Raw genomic sequence first — 17,465 nt, forward strand, 5'->3', positions numbered from 1 at the left:
TCAAAAAAATTTGTAAAATAATTCCACTAATTCCAGGAGAGATTGGCAAACAAATTAAGGGGAGAAATCTAAGGAATTTGTGAGGAGAAATGAAAATGAATTCTTAGGAGGCTTTCAATGTGAGTAGAATTCCAAGGAAAGGAGTTAGATTAAAAAAGGAAACCTGAAATGAATTCAATGAAAATTCTCAGAATCTTTCCATAGGATTTCTTACTGAAGAGAATTTCAAGGCAATCCCTAGGAAAATTAAACGAAAATTGGATTCAGAGGATAGTTGCGAGAAGTATTCTAACTATATTCTTGTGATATTTTTTAGAGAATTCAGAGAAGCGTTCCAAGTGAATTTCTGAAATAATTCCATGAGAGTTTCGGTAAAATACGAGCGAATGATGAGGAAAACTCCAAGCGAATTTACATGAGCAAACTCTGTTGAACATGTAATGGACTACTCCGAGGTCTTTAGAACAACTTGAAAGTTCGCAAAATATTCCTGAAGTTAATGAAACTGCCTTGAAGTTCTTTTGTAGTTTGAGAAACTAGCCTGATGCTCGCAATACTTCTCATCATTGTTTTTAAGTTCTCTTAACTTTTTCGGACTTCCTAAAGTTTCCAAAATTTTCCTAACGATCATGAATCTTCTCTAAAGCTTTAAAAACTTACTGAATTTCTCGAAACTTTTATAAAATTTATGTAATGTCGCTGCTTTGGAATATCTCTGCTCTGAGGATATTTGTTCTTTCTTGAAGTTTTGTTGTTGAGATTTTTAGCGAGATCAATATCTTTCTTAGAGTTATCGAAACTTCTCTAAAGTGTTTGCAGTTCTCATGAGCTTATTGTACTACCTTGAATTTAATTGAACTTTTCTAAAAAAAAATTAAGCTTCCCTGAACTTCTGGATTATATCAAAACCTAAATAATTTTCTTAACATCTCTTAAGTTTTCTGAAAATCTCTTAACTTCTCGAAATTTTCCGCTAATTTCCCTTGTGTTTTTAGCTTTACTAAATTTATTTGAAATGCTCCTAAAATGTCTATATAAGTTCCTGAAGTTTTCGGATCTTCCCTTAAGCTCCATAGACTTTTATGAAGTTCTCGAAATGTTTCTGAAGATCTCTGTACTTCTGTAAAGTTTTCGAAGTTGTTCTGAAATTTCAGGAACTTCTTTAAGCTCCCGCAACGAAATAATTAATATAGTTCTATGATTTTCACTGAAGTTCTCAAGATTTGTCAATTTTCAAAACTAATGCATAGCTTCTTCAATAGTCTAGAGTTTTCTAATGATTTTAAAACTGCTCAAAATATTTCTCAATTTCCATAAAATTTTCTAGAGTGCCCTGAATATCTTAGTATTTTTTTAAAAGAAGCCACAATTTTACTGGAATTGATTGAATTGTCTTTAAGTTATACAATTTGCCTTGAGTTTTATAAAGTTAATAAACGCTCACGGAACTTTGCCTTAAATCACTAATTTTCCCTGGAAAGTCCAGCCCTGAAGTTTTCTATGCTTACCATAATTTCTCGTAATTGATCAAATGTTCCGGTAAATTTTCTGATAGATATTTATAATTCCCTGAATTTTCTAAACTTTTCAGATCAACCATAGAATTCTCGGAATATCCCATAAGTTCAATGAACTCTTTGTAAGTCACTGCAAATTTCCTTAAATTAATGGGATTTTTGTGATGTTATCTGATCGACCTCGAAGTACTTGGAACTTCACTGAGAATAACGAAACAATCTAAAAATATCTAAATTTCTTAGAAGTTCTCTGGAATTTCTTGAAAATTCAGGTGCTTGCTAAAAGTTCTAGCATTTTTTTTTAATTAATGAAAGTTTGTTGATGTTCTCTAATTAACTTAGCTAAATTTCCGATTTTTTTTTAGATCTGAAATTTCCATGATATAACACCCTTGAAATACTCTCACATTATCCGGATGTTCATATAATTTTTATTGCGTTCCAGAAATTTTCTCTGCATAAACCGAAGTTTCCGAAAATTCCTTTAAATTTTCTTGAAACTTTTTTAAGGTTTCGGCAATTTCCTTGAAATTTTTTTAAGCTACTCTTTAATTCTATGATCTGTGTTGATATTCTCGGAGCTTTCCTCAAACTCTCAATTCTAATGCAGATCTCAGTTCTGCTTTAAAATAAATGGAATTCTTGTGAACACCTTTAAACTTCCCTGGAATTCTCTGGATTTCTGTGATGTTGTGATTAAATCACATTTTTAAAGCATTTCATAAATAGCTTATAAACCTGGAAATTATCCGCCAAAGTTATGGAAAAACATGGAACTTTATTAAGCCAAATGAGTGGACACCCTGTAGATAGAGAAAGACGATTAAACATCAAAAAACTCTACACAAAGTAGTCAACTTCGAATTGTTAAAAAATTAGAACTAAATGTAGGCCTGTCCTACACACTGCAAGAGAATGATCAATCTTGAAATAAATTCACGTTAAAAAAAGTTTAAAATAGTGACTGATTACAAGAAAAAGTGACTTTAGTGATTTTACCCTTAAAAAAGAGACTTTTTAGTAACTTGCTTGAAAAAAGTGACCAAGTCACTAAAAAGTGACTCGCAACCAGCCCTGATATAGTTATGCTGGTGGCGGACATTTCGTTAAAAGGTGTTTCACATTATGGAAGTTTGGCATAATCAACATTTCATAAAATGGACGTTAAATTTATCTTTACCATATGGACTTCTGCCATAAGGAGTGTTCTAAATTTTGCAGAACTGTTTAGATAAGTAGTTTAATTACCGATTTCTAAGATTTTTTTAAACGAAGATTCAAATTTGTATACAAATTTCATATTCTAATAAAAAATAAGGTAAATGTATGTTGCATGTAACCTTAGCCCCTGAATGGAGAATAGATTTCTGCCATTTGAATCATGTTATTTTTTTTTAATTTCAAGAAATGACTTTCTGGATAAGAAGTTTGTCTAAACCTGGGTGTCGGAAGATTCCTGCAACTTCTGCTGAAAGTTTATTCCGGTTTTCCCAAATGCTTCAGGTTTCCTCCTGCAGTTTTTAACGACATCATCTGGGAGTTTTATCCAGACTTATTTTTGAAAGTTTAAATTCTTACGATTTCTCCTGCATGCTTCTTCTGAATTCCCCTGGAAGTCCTATGGACTTGCCCCGGTATTGTATGCCGACTTCCTCTGGAAGTTTCAATAAACTTTCTCTGATAGCTTTTCCGACTTTTCCTGGATGTTTATCTCCCGATAGAGTCGGTCTTCTGAAAGCTTTTTCAAACTTTCTTCCGGAGTTTTTAATGACTTATGTGGAAGTTCTTCCCAATCTCTGTACAGGTTTCCACTGCTAATTTATCTTATTTTATTGATAATTCTACTCAGAGTAAATTTCTCGGAAATGGTTTCCTTGTCGGTGCGAAATCTTAAAAAAAATACATGCCTTTTTTTTTAGCTGTTTCCCAGGACATCGAACTAGCTTCTCTAGAATTGGGAAGCTTAGTGAAATTAGCGGAAATTAATCCCCAGGATGCCAATGGTATTTCAATGAAAAAATAGATTGTTTAATTTATGTAATTTTTACAAAAAAAAAACTTCTCAGGCAAAAATCATGGCTGCGCCACTGAATTGGGGCTTTGCTAGGTTACCTTCTGAAACACAACGGTTCCAGGACCTAAACAATGAATTATAAAGACTTGTTTTTTTAATGCTGGGTGGATTGAATGTCTGTCCAATGTTTGGACACTTATAAAAGTAGTTGATTATCATGTATCAACTGAAACATAGTTTTAAATGTTGCGAAAAAATCGGTCATGCTACGACGTACCTCGGATATACTAAAGACATATCGTTCGGTTCTAGGAACAGAAAAAAGGTAATTTCAGACTCAAAGCAAGAAATCAAGAGAATAAGGATTAGCTTTCCGCAGAGATATCTTATAACTCATGAAGTCGTAGGATGAACTTTTATGACATTGCGATTACAACTACGGAAGGGCTAATAAAAGTGCGCCTAATCAGCTAAATTGTTTCGATGTATTCGGCGCAGCTATTCCTTGGTTTATATAATGTCAATTTACACTTTTATTAGCGTTGCCGCACTTTTGAGTTCAGTTTAATTTTTAAATAACAATACTAAGATGTATTTTTTGGCAATGTATCATGCCGGATACTTATTTTAAAAAAATGGTATGGCATGAACGAAATACTATACAAAATACAAAGTAGTTGACTGTTGACTCATGATATGTAGGAAGCAGTCAATAATGTTTCTCTAACAAAGAACGACTGCACATGCAAAAAAATACCCTGTCAGTGCAAGTAAATGCACTACCGCCAGCAAAAAAATCCAGTTCTTCCTTCTTGTGTTGAGGAGCGCATCGATCTGCATTGAAATTCTTCATTATACATCATCGTTCCGTCAGACCGACGACGACGACGACGGCGCTTTACCAACAATAACTTCTACATCACAAAGCCCCCACTTCGCGCATTGTTGCTATAGGTTTCCAGTTGGTGTACGATACCCACTGACCATATCATCAACTGCAGAAGAATACAAACAAAATAGCTAGCTACGTGCGCATTTGTGGTGGCAAATTCTTACGGCAATCAATCGCGCGCACTCACATGATATCGTCATCACGCTCCGGGGTTTATGGTCACCAACCACGTCAGGAGGGCATACGGCACCCAATTGAAGGCGGTTGTCGGTACGTGCGGCTAGCGAGGGGCTGGTACCAATCGGCGCTCCGAAGCAATCGAAAGTTACCTATAAATTTTAATGAGTTCAGAGTCCGCGCTATTTGTTTCCTAACCCTAGAGGTAGGCTGCTTGGGTGGTTATTATGCTCTTTATTTGTTCCCAATTCAAATCAATGTACATTCATGTTTTAGCCTAGGTGCTTCTGCTAGTACACTAACTTGCCAACCCAGGGCTGATAGCTTGATGTGCAAGGGCTTGGTAGCAGCTTCTGCCGGAAAGTGAGACACCAGGTAAAATTGATCATAATAATAAAGACCTCAATCAATCATGTTCTTAAAATCTCTGAAGTTCTCTGAAAATCTACGAACTTCTGAAAATTTCCCACTAATATTCTGAAACTAATGGAACTGAATTCCCTCTGAAATGCACCCTGTTTTTGGAGCTTACTAAACTCATTTGAAATGTTCCCGCATTTCACTAATGTTCATAAAAGTTTATGAAGTTCTTGGATATTTCCTTAAGTTCCATAGACTTCAATGAAGTTATCGAAATGTTTTTGAAAATGTCTGGACTTCTGGGAAGTTTTCGAGGTTTTTCTGAAATTTCTGGAACTTTCATAAGCTACCGCAATTTTCTCAATCCATTTCTTCTTTAGTAGTCTAGTCTTTCCTGATATTATTAAAACTGCTCAAAATATTTCTGGACCTGCTTAAAGATCACTGCCCTGAATTCAGAATTTCTCAGTATTTTTATAAGGAATACACATTTTACTGATTTATTTGAATTAACTATTATATCCTTGCAGTTTCCACAATTTTTCTTAAGTTTTATAAACATTATATCCGCTCATGGAACTTTCCCTTAAATCACTAATTTTTCCTGAACTTATCAGGACATCGCTGAAGTTATCTATGCTTACCTGAAGTTCTATAAACTTGTTTAATGTTCCGGCAAATTTTTTGACATATATTCATAATCACCCGACGATTCTGAAGTTTTCGGATCAATCATAGATTTATCATAATATCCCATAATTCCACGGAACTATTTGTAAGTCACTGCAAGTTTCCTTAAGGGGGTATTCCCAATCTTTTGCCTTTTTTCGGCCTGTTTTTCAATTATTTTTTTTTTTCAAGGAAAATGAATAGTAATGCGTCTAACTCTTTGGGATTCTTGTTTATTGAACATTAAAGTTTACAAATAAATTTTTTTCGACATAAAAAAAAGACATTATTGACGTCACAAAATGGCGGCAAACAGACCCCTGTTCGCCGCAAACGCCTCACACTGGGGCAGATCAGTGATTTTCTCGGAAAAAATTAATAACTTTTGAACAAAGCATCCAATCAGAATACTGTCTTCGGTAAAGTTGTTTGTATTAGTTAAGCGCTTCTTCTGAATAAATTAATTAGTTCGCAACTTGGTCGTAGAGATGGCGCGCGAATCTAACTTTTGAATAAAGCATCCTAGAAGAATGGTGTTTTCAACAAAGTTTTTTATCTATTAAAATGAAGGAAAGTTGCAGAAGACATAAAACTTCCATAACCTTTAGTTTCGGAGATATAGGGTGTATTGAAAAATATGATGCCAAAATTCTTATTTGTAATTTTTTGTATATTTTCATATGTTTGCTCTGGTTTCTGCATTTATTCCAACGAAAACAAACTAGGTGCAAATGTTCATTGCACTATTTGTGGAATTTATAGTGGTTTTAGTGAAATATTCTCGAAAAACATGATATTTTGCCTCTATTTTAGGTAAGTGGGATTCTCGTAGGGGCAGCTAAGGGCAGCTGGACATTGTCTCTTTTGCTAGCTCATGTCATTGTCTAACATATACCAGAAAACTGAAGACATGATATTCGATGATTTTTTTTAATTTCACCTTTTGTAAACCGTTACAAGTATCTCTACTAATAAGGAAACCTGTCAGTTATGTATAATTTTTATTCGTTAAACTTTTTAAATTGCAGAAGCAGTAATGGTTTAGAGATTAAACTATCACTTTAGTTGAAGTATTTAGAAATCAGTTGTCCTTAATTGTCACTATTTGTTAAATGAATCCGGTGGTTGTAATAATGCCAATACCTCGCTATTTTTTTTTATTGATTGGGCTGAATTTTTCTTCGTTCTTTTTCGCAGACTTGTAATTAATGGATCTGGTTGTAAAAATAGTTTGATGTGCTTGTGTGATCTATTATCTTTACTAAAATTAATTTTGCGACACCACTAAACGAAATGCATGTTGAGCATATGGCATAGAATAAACAACTGTTGAAAATTTACATTGAAGGTAAATCCATTATAGCAACTTTGTGGATTATTGCTCAACACCGGAAATTGATCACTGAACTGAGACGAGAAAAAAATTCACTCTTATGGATACCAACTACTGAAACATTGACGCACATTAATAATTCTCGATTACTTTTTCGAAGAGATGTATCAGCTTTGTAAACAATGCATTTGATCGTCGGTTTGGCGTAACTGGTAGCTCGCTCACGTATACTAACACTACCATCAGATAGGGGAAAGTTTCTCCTGCATGATAGTGGTGTTAGTATGCGTGAATGAGCTACCAGTTACACCAAACCGACGATCAAATGCATTGTTTACAAAAGCTGATACGTCTCTTCGAAAAAGTAATCGATAATTGTACGTTGTACACGATCACGTTGGCACGGCAGCACACAGCTTGTACGATGATGTCACATATACAACTTTACCTGGGTAATGCAGCTGATTACATATACATGGTGGAAAGGGACGGATAATCGTGTAGTAAGCAGAGAGTCAAAAGCAGATGATAGCACCAAAAACATGGCCGCCAGCCAGGCCCCTGGTTCGCTGGCAGCTCATAATAAGTAAACAATCTCAAAATTCAGTACAGTATTTACAAATGGTGACATGTCAAAAATTTATATAAAGTTTTTCATTATGTGAAACAGTTCATTTCAATGTAAAGGATGTTTTTATCGGTGTATATAAAGTGAAATTTAAAAAAATCATCGAATATCATGTCTTCAGTTTTCTGGTATATGTTAGACAATGACATGAGCTAGCTAAAGAGAGAAAGTCCAGCTGCCCTTAGCTGCCCTTTCGAGAATCCCACCCACCTAAAATAGAGGCAAAATATCATGTTTTTCGAGAATATTTCACTAAAACCACTATAAATTCCACAAACAGTTCAACGAAAATACGCACCTAGTTTGTTTTCGTTGGAATAAATGCAGAAACCAGGGCAAACATATGAAAATATACAAAAAAAATTAGAAATAAGAATTTTGGCATCATATTTTTCAATACACCCTATATCTCCGAAACTAAAGGTTATGGAAGTTTTATGTCTTCTGCAACTTTCCTTCATTTTAATAGATAAAAAACTTTGTTGAAAACACCATACGTCTAGGATGCTTTATTCAAAAGTTAGATTCGCGCGCCATCTCTACGACCAAGTTGCGAACTAATTAATTTATTCAAAAGAAGCGCTTAACTAATATAAACAATTTTACCGAAGACAGTATTCTGATTGGATGCTTTGTTCAAAAGTTATTATTTTTTTCCGAGAAAATCACTGATCTGCCCCAGTGTGCGCCTGGACGGGCGAAGACTTTTCTCTGGAACGGCTTCATCTGAAACAGATTTCGTGATGAAATTAATAATATGCATAAGATTCTCTGGAGCTTCTCCCGTTGGCAGCAAAAAATCTTGCAAATTAACAAAATGGCGGCCATATGAAAAAACAGGCGATTTTTAGCCCGCTTTTTTGCAGCTTTAAGGTGCTTCAAACAATGTTAAATGTTAATATTTTTGGCTGAAAGTGGGAGAAGCTCCAAAGAATTTAATAAGGAACAAAATGCGCAAAGATTCAAGTCAATATCTCTTATAGTTTCGGAGAAAAATCTTCGCCCGATAAAAAAAATGTGGTTTCGAGAAAAACGCGTTTAAAGTTTTGACTTTAGTTAAAACCATTTGGGGGTTCTTACCATTAGTCAGCTATGCCTGGACACCGAATTCGCTGATCGGAAAACGGCTTGGGGGGATGAAAGTATATAGTCTAAAGTACAAAAAAACGTGAAAAAAAAAATTGATTTTTTGAAAAAAAAGATCGGGAATACCCCCTTAAATTAATGGGATTGTCTCGGAACTTCGCTGAATATCATGAAATTGTCAAAAAATATCTAAATTACTTAGAAGTTCTCTGGAATTTCTTGAAAATATCAGTGTTTGCTTAAAGTTCTCGCATTTTTTAATAATGGAAGTTCATTGAAGTGCTCTAATCAATTTAGCTCAATTTTTGGAAGATCTTGAAATTACCATGATATAACTAATACCTTTCCCTTCGGGCTCGAGGTAGACAACCTAATGTTCCAGTTCGGGATATTTTGGCTAGACGCGATCTGGAGTTTATGAAACTCATATATGTTTACTTTAAGGATATTAACCTTAGATTGTAAGTTTGATTAACCTGTGTTTAGTTTGTGTTTTGTACGTCTGGGGGTTTTTTTTTCAATGTTTGTTTTCAAGATGAATAGAAATAATTTCATGCTTTAGGATTAATTAAATAGTTATATCGTAAACCACATTTAAAACCTCCTTCTTCCCTTTTCCCATCCAAAAAATTGTAAATCTCCACTAACCTCGAGACGACCGCGAGTACTCGGTCCAGTTCCTTTTACTTTAAATATAAGACAGTAACAATGTATAACGCAAAGGATAACTCGGCTCTGTAAAGTTTATTCGATTGAGCCTGTACAAATAAAGTAATTACAAAAAAAAAAAAAATAACTAATACCTCTAAAATACCCTCACAGTTTCCGGATGTTCATATAATTTTTATTGCGTTCCAGAAATTCTATTGGAGCTTTGCTGAAGATGCCGGAAATGGTTACACTTTTGAAGTTATGCACCATGAATTCTCGAAGCTACCTTGTTAATCCATAAACGAAATAAATGCCAACAACACAGCACCATTAACCCTTTCTCCCACACGACGTTGGTAATGTTTACATTCAAATCAGTTTCAAAAGGCACCGGATTTTCTAGTTTCACTGATTTGTATTAATTGAAACCAATATTTTTTTATTTGTTTACGTTTTGAGAGTTCCTGAACAGGTAGATTGAGGTTAGGGCGACACCACTGGTATGTATTCAAAGGAATGGATTCATCTCACTCTCGCACCGTCGCATCAACAGACCAAATAGCCCAAGAGGAGACAAGAGAAGGATAACCATTGGATAGCTGGCGTGTGGTTGGCGTCGAAATGTAGTTCTGTGGCTTCCGTGACAGACATTTGTGGAATGGATAAAAGTTTTAAAAATTGGTGATAGTGGATATAGTCGCATGATAGATTCGTCCTATCGATCAACACGAATCAGACGGAAATACACTATCTTCCGTGTAGTACGCGCATGCCAGGTTCACATAAAGTCCGACAAACAGGTAACGAACGACTTTTACATGCTGTGCAACAATCAGACGAATTCATTTGCAGTTTCATGCGTGCACTTTGGATCCGAGTCACATAACATTAAAGCCATCGCCGAGTAACAATTGGCGACAACAGCGTCTCAAATTAGGTAACCTTAGTTCACGTGGATTCCTTGCAATTTCTAAATTTTGCAATGCTAATCCTCTACGTCATCCGTAGACCGAAGATTGAACTAGTATCAACTCAGGATACAAAGACCTTCAACGGGTAGAATAAATCATCAACAGAATCGATCAGTGACCGGCAAACGTTATGCCACCTCTGCAGAGGGCCTTTATTTACAGGCTCAATCCCTGAAGACCAATACGACTCGTCGTCTCATCGCATCCCCTCGGTCGCCAGGAGTGATCGAATTGCAAGTCGTCAAGGCTGTCAAGTGCAACGGTTCGACGGGCACAGACGGTGCTACAGTACGGTGTGGCGCGACATCGTAGGTGCGGCAAGTTGTCTGTACGACAGACATCAGTGCAGTAGTGCGACATAAACCAGTGTAGCGTGTGACGACCGTGTGCGCCGTGCAACAAAACTGTGACTCGTCACAATGCATCAGTGCAACAATGATGCAGTAGCTCTGCGGTGCAACGAAGGGAAACGATCTGATCGTACGAAACGGAGCCATCAGCATGCAGATGAAGCAGCATCACGGGGCCTCCAGCGACATGCGTAATGAAGGAAATATCCTGTGAGACGAGATTAATGTATGTATGTAGCAATAGGGATAAGATACATTTTGTACCGTTAAGTAGAAAATACAATTTTTACACTGACGTTCCGAGATTGAGTTATTATTTTCCATGAACTTCACTTCACTTCATTCCCGGCCATCGGTTGCTAGTACGCCGTCTAGATTTTGATTAGCTAACCGGCCTGAAGAAGAGTTTAGAGTAGTGTAACCACTTTTCTCTTTCGTGGTACCAATATCGAAAATTAATTGATTTCCTGATATTTCATGATGTTCTAGGAGCTTCCCTGAACCTCTAAATTATATTGAAGATATCGGTACTGCTCTGATATAAATGGAAATCTCTTAAACATCTTTAAGCTTCCCTGAAATTCTCTGGACTTCTGTGAAATTCCTGAAATATTTCTGAAGAATTTAAAAAATGTCTGTACTTCTCTAAAATTCTCGGAACATCTAATGGGTTTTCGATTAGTCTTTCAGAACGTGATGGAACTATCCTAAATTCTTCTTAACTCACACTAATAGATCATTCAACTGCTCCAAAAGCCCGGGCTAAAGTTACGGGAGCTGCCCTAAAGATATCTGAAATTCCCCAAAGATCCCTAGATCTAGCTTTTCTGAGATACTTAAAACTTGTTAAAAGTTTCCACAATTTTCTTCAAGTTCTCTATATTTTCTCTTGATACCTTTGATGAATTTCAGGAACTTCTTTGAGGTTATCTTGTGTTCCGTGCTGAGCACCAATGCTACCGACGCCAAGGAGGCAGCTCCCACACCTGGACCCTACCTATCGACTCATCAACTCATGAACCGGGGACCAACGGCTTAACTTTTCTTCCGAAGGAAGGTGTGATCAGGGATGTTATGCCTCAGAATATCCTGGTGGCGCCGACTGGGATTGAACCCAGGTCTGCTGGGGTGAGTGGCAATCACGCTTACCACTACACCACCGGCGCCGCTTGAACTTGGCCTTTTTAGTGACTGGTTTTGAAAAAAGTGACTCACTACCAGCCCTGTAACTTTATCAAAGTGTGATTATATTGGTCTTGCCTTAGCAGTTCAGTATTTCAAACAGGTTTGCTGAATCTGCGTATCTTTATAACAACTGACATCGTAAAACTAAGAACTTAATCTGAATCTTATCTAATTATAAAGAGAATTGAACGCTGCAATCAGTGGCGACGCATAACGTCACTTTTACCTGTTCAACAGTTGTTGTTTAACAGGTAGATTGAGATATTCACGAAAAGGATATTTTCAACCACTGTTCATGACGAATGTCTTTTTTGTCCTTGAGAGAAGAAGTTTGAAAAATATAGGATAGGTGCGCCAGTTATGACTATGCGTTCCCATTATAATGAGTTCCAATTATGACTTATGGAATTCGATAGACCATAATTGGAACACACCATAATAGGAACGTACCTACCCTAGCCTTTGTTTAGACCTGCTTGTAGAACTACTTCAGTTTACTATTCTTTAACCACAGCCTTCTGCTTCTGCCCTCATTTGAATCATTTGAAGGTGTTGGCATACACACTTAGAAAAAAACATGCAAATTTACGTATTCGAGCGTCAATTTTTGACATAAATTTGAGTCATAGCAGACGCGAAATATAGCTCAATCAAACGTACTTTTCGTCGAGCAACGAACTTTTCATTTTCGGAGCACTAAATATTACATGACATGTTTGTTTACGTCACGTGTAAAATTAGTTATTTCTTAGTGTGTACATTATATTGTAATTTCATGTGTAATAAGTGTGCTTTCTATCTATTTTTTCTATCAAAGTAACTCTTAGCATCGCCGGCGTAAACGATAACGATGATGACACCAAAAATACCATTTATTCGTTCAATCACCTTCCTCGCTCTGTAGCGTAGCGACCCTTGACACTGCTGTAGTGTGGTGTGGGATTGTTCCTCCCAGTAGCCAGTCTTCTGTCTCCGGTCCTTTCATACTATTCCATGCTAGGCTGTCGCTTTTTTGCTTGTATAGTAGAACCAAATCCCCCATACCTAACTATTCCCGGTTTCCCATTTCTATTTTCTGCACACAACACAACCTCGACCCTGGAAGACACGCAGGAGCGAAGAAAGGAAACTCATCGTATGAACTTTGGCTCTTCTACAGATAATGACGTCGTGGCTTTTCTCTTTGCAACACATCCTGGCAGCAGAGCGGTGGAAGAAACCCGACTTCGGTTCGGGATGGGTTTGTTGTTCAACACCGTTTGTTTTGGAATTTTACTAGACACAAAAAAAAAACAGCATGAAACTAAGGATGAACTCAGACAGGAGCGGGCATGAGCGGGATTTGCGACGTTTTTGTTGCATTCAAAGTGTTTTTGTCATACGTGAAGTTTACGATTTTCAGAGTTGGTTAGAAATGCTATCTAGTGTGATAATTTATAAGCTAGAGAAAGGTCTGAAGAGGGTTGGTAGACAGTTTCGGTACTGTACAGCAGTATAAAAATTGAATAGTACTAGTCAAACGCAGACTTTTTACCTAACTAATACAATGTAAAATAAATTATAAATATTGATTTAAGATATTTTTATTACAAAAAAGTATTTAAAACTTTCAAAAATTTTGGGTAAAATTACTTAAAATAAATAACCGTGTATATTTTTCTTAGAAAGTACTTTTTCTATAACTTTGTTTCTGGTGTCATTTCGAAAGACTATTTCAATGCACCACCAATGTAGAGTGCGCCAGGCAAGTTCGAGCGGAAACGTTAACCAGAATAAGGATTTTTCACAACGCAAATTAAAGCATTTTTCATTGAACATCTTGCTAATTTCCATCGATAATTGTCTTATTTTACAAGTTTCTACAGATCTGAACTGATTTGTAATTTAACTATTCACGCACAAGAAAAGTACCACGAAGTACCGAAAGATCATCCAGGGTTGCTTCCACTCACTTGCTATAAAAAAAATATTTTTCGGAATTATGCAATTATTAGATGTTATAATGATATGTTGTACTAGTAAGTAACAAGAAGAGGGTGTAAAGTATGTGTTTGACTCATAAAACCTGTCAATTTCGCTTTCAGAACGTCACAATCAGCGATCTTATGATTCCTGAGCCTTCACTCAGAGTGAGCGCTCACGAGTCGTAAAATCGCTGATAGTGACGCACTGAAAGCAATATTGACAGATTTTATGTGTCAAACATACACACTTAGATTTTTTGCCGAGATGGGCACCACCGAGCAGCTCGGCATTTTATTTTGCTGGAAATTCAGCAAAAAATATGTTTGTTAGCTGAGATCTCGGCAAAATTCCCGTTTGTTAGCTGAATCTCGACAAGTTTTTCACGGTAAAAAATTCTCCTTACAACACTCGTTTTGACGTTCTCCTATTTGCTACCAGAGGTTGAATTGATCGCTAAGTTTCTAATAAAAAGCCGTAATAGAACTAACGTGTTCGAGCTACGATTTATTGAAAAATGTCAAATGCGTCATTTTGAAAAAAAAATTGCATATACAAAATGGCCGAATTTAAGCACAAATGTGAATGATTTAGCAGCCAATTATGCAAAGTTTCATGCAAAGCGGAGCAGGTCGAGCCTGATCGATTCGTCATTTGCCGTGGAACTGCACAAGTACTAGTTGTCTTTCTCATACCAACACAAACCCCGTTCCGCTCATGTGTGAAGACACATTAAAGCTGTTTTCAGACCTAAGCAAGTTTTGCACGCGCGGGCAGGATTTGTGTTGGTAAGAGAAAGAGAAAAGTACTAGTTGACTCTCTCATACCAATCCAAATCTTGCTCCACTCATGCACGCTCAGGTCTGACTACACCTTAAAACTACAGGAGTACGGTGGATTTAGAGTTCAGAGACTTTTCCCTATCCAGACGGCATACCAGACGGCAGATTAATGTCATAATCCTTGTCGCTTCGGTGGTATTGGTGGAATAATCTTGCTAAACTTTACTTGATTGAACTGTTTGTGATTGATGATGGATGTTTTTATGTTACTGCGTAGAACAATGACTCAATGAAATGGGGGCGAGTCATGGACGAATTTTTTGAGAAAACACTAAATCTTGATCAACAATTGAGAAGGGCCTATCAGCTTTTGTAAACAAAACTTATAATTTCCTTTTCGCGCAAACCGATGATCACCTATGCAAATCAACAACCAGTGCTGAGTTTGGTCATTGTCACTGACAGATTTCACGCAATATTTACAAAATTATTTTTGACGTTGTCACTGGAAGAATTAACTCTCACCTAGACCTTTGTCAAATCTCATTTATATTTTATCAGCGACAAAGTGACCCGTTAACAAGAAGTGTAATTTTGTGCATTGTTTGTTATAAAAGCAGTTAAGGACTTAGATGCATGTTTACTTTGACGACTCTATGGATTTATTTTACTAAGGGGAAATGGATGTAATGTCGGCCTAAATGCCCCAAATTTGGGCCCATTCATAAATTCAACAATCGACTAAATTAGTCACCAAAACTATCCATTAGTATCGTCCCAATAACGTGTTCATGTAGATAAAATTGATAAATAGCAGATTTTTAGCGATGGGCCTAATCTTAGATCCATAGGCCAACATTAGAGCCATTTACTTTTTTTAGTGGGTGGATGGAAGCAACACTATGAGAACTTGTTTCTGTCCTTCGTCTGAAGAACAACACGACGAGATGAATTGCAGGGCTGGTAGCGATCACTGCTGTTAGAAATAATGATTTTACTGACCATGATGAATAAATACGTGACCAAATAGTGACTTATAATTGTAAAAAAAGTGACCTAAGAGAAGGCGCATCAAATAAATATTTGATGTTTTAGACTTATTCAATAGAAAGTTTATAATCAAACCCACGGTATTAGTCACGATGTCTACTAACTTCAAAAATCTGGAAAACCGGGTATCCTCAAGAAATTTTTTGTTTCCTTAAAATACCTAGAAGTCTTAAAGAATTTAAAAATGTTCTTACTAAGGATATTTTAAAGAAAATAATGAATTTTAAAATACAACCATTTAATTTTTCTCGTTATTTTCATTCATATTTTGAACTTTGAAGATTCACAGTGGATTAATCTTCAGTAAGAAATAAATTTAAAAAAATATTTTTTTTTTTGTTTCTGGAGACTACTATTCTTTTGTGAAGTTTCCGAAGTTTTTTTTCTAAATTTATGGAACTTTTGTGCTCCCTCAATTTTCATGGAATTAGAGCGAAATAATTATTATAATTCTATGATTTTCACTGAAGTTCTCAAGGTTTTTCTGAAGTTCATAAAACTTCCCTTAAATTATTGACACTAATTTAAAACTTCTTCAATAGTCTAGACTTTCCTGGTGCCTAAACGATTATTGAATTTCTTTAAAGTTCTCTAGACTGCCCTGAATTGATCAGTATTTTTTAGAACCAGCAACTTTACTGTAATTAATTAATTTATTTTGAAGTTTCGAAAATGTTCCTTAAGTATTATAACCATTATATTAACCCTCGCTTTTCCCTGAACTTATCTATGTTTACCTGAAGTTCTCTAAATTTGTTTATTAATCCAGCAAATTTTCTGATATAATACTAAAAATTCCCTGACGCTTCTGACGTTTTTGGATCAATCATAGAATTCTTGAAATACGGAACTCCTTGCAAGTCGCTGCAAAGTTGCTTAAGGATTATTCTGAAGCTATCTGATCGTCCTCGTAGCACTCGGAACTTCGCTGAATATCATTAAACTATCTAAAAATATCTAAATTTAAGACATTGCTGCTTGCTAAAAGTTCTCGCTTTTTTTATTAATGGAACTTCATTGATGTTCTCTAATCAACTTAGCTAATTTTTTGCATTTTTTTAAGTTCTTGAAATCTTCATGATATAACATCCTTAAAATATTCTCACGTTTTCCGGATGTTCATAAAATTTCCAGGAATTCTCTCGGAAACTTCTTTAAGGTTTATAATATTTCCTGGAAATTATTTCAACTGCCCTTTGATTTTCTGACCTGTCTTGATGTTCTCGAACCTTCCATAAAGCTCTTAGTTCTATTGAAGATCTCGGTTTTGCTCGGAAATAAATAGAATTCCCGTAAATACCTTTAAATTTCCCTGAAATTCTCTGGACTTTTGTAAAGTGTCTGAAATATTTCTGAAGTTTTCATAAATTCTCTGAAGGTCTCTGTACTTTCCTGAAATTCGCGGAACATCTTAAGGGTCCTCGATTTGTTTTTCAGCACATCATGCAACTATCATGAACGTATCTAAATTTACGATGATAGAATTTTAATCAATCTAGCTTTTCTGAGGTTCTTAGAACTTCTTAAAAATTTGCACAATACCCCTTAAAATTTCTAAATTTCTCAAGTTCGCTTGACATCTGTGAATTCTAGGAACTTCATAAAAGCTCATGAAAAGTCCCGGATGCTGAAAGAACCGCTTCGAGGTTCTTACAGCTTCCAGTAGATTTCCCATATTTTCAGCGTGTTAACTTCCAGTTTCTTTATAGAGCTTCACTGATATTCTCAGCATTTCCATTCATTCTTCAGAACATCTCCGAAGTTCCTACAATTGTTGTAAAGTTAATGGGACTGCATTGAAGATCTCTAATCTTTCATAAAGTTAATTACGAACTTGA

General features: G+C 35.8%; 2 protein-coding genes across 3 annotated transcripts in view; both read right to left on the bottom strand.

The window, feature by feature from the left end:
• LOC135706937 (autophagy-related protein 2 homolog A-like) overlaps positions 1-17,465 on the bottom strand; it is a 111,938-nt gene that overhangs the window by 64,807 nt on the left and 29,666 nt on the right. The gene's annotated exons all lie outside the window — the stretch shown is intronic.
• LOC135706941 (small ribosomal subunit protein uS5m) overlaps positions 14,196-17,465 on the bottom strand; it is a 45,187-nt gene continuing 41,917 nt past the window's right edge. Inside the window, exon 3 of the mRNA XM_065228631.1 lies at positions 14,196-14,205. The gene's annotated coding sequence lies outside the window, so the exon portion shown is untranslated. The remainder of the gene's footprint in view (positions 14,206-17,465) is intronic.

The sequence above is a fragment of the Ochlerotatus camptorhynchus genome, unplaced genomic scaffold, assembly GCF_037179485.1.
Source record: "Ochlerotatus camptorhynchus isolate MF236.1 unplaced genomic scaffold, CSIRO-AGI_Acam_v1.1 ptg000298l, whole genome shotgun sequence".
NCBI classification, from domain to species: Eukaryota; Metazoa; Arthropoda; class Insecta; order Diptera; family Culicidae; genus Ochlerotatus; species Ochlerotatus camptorhynchus.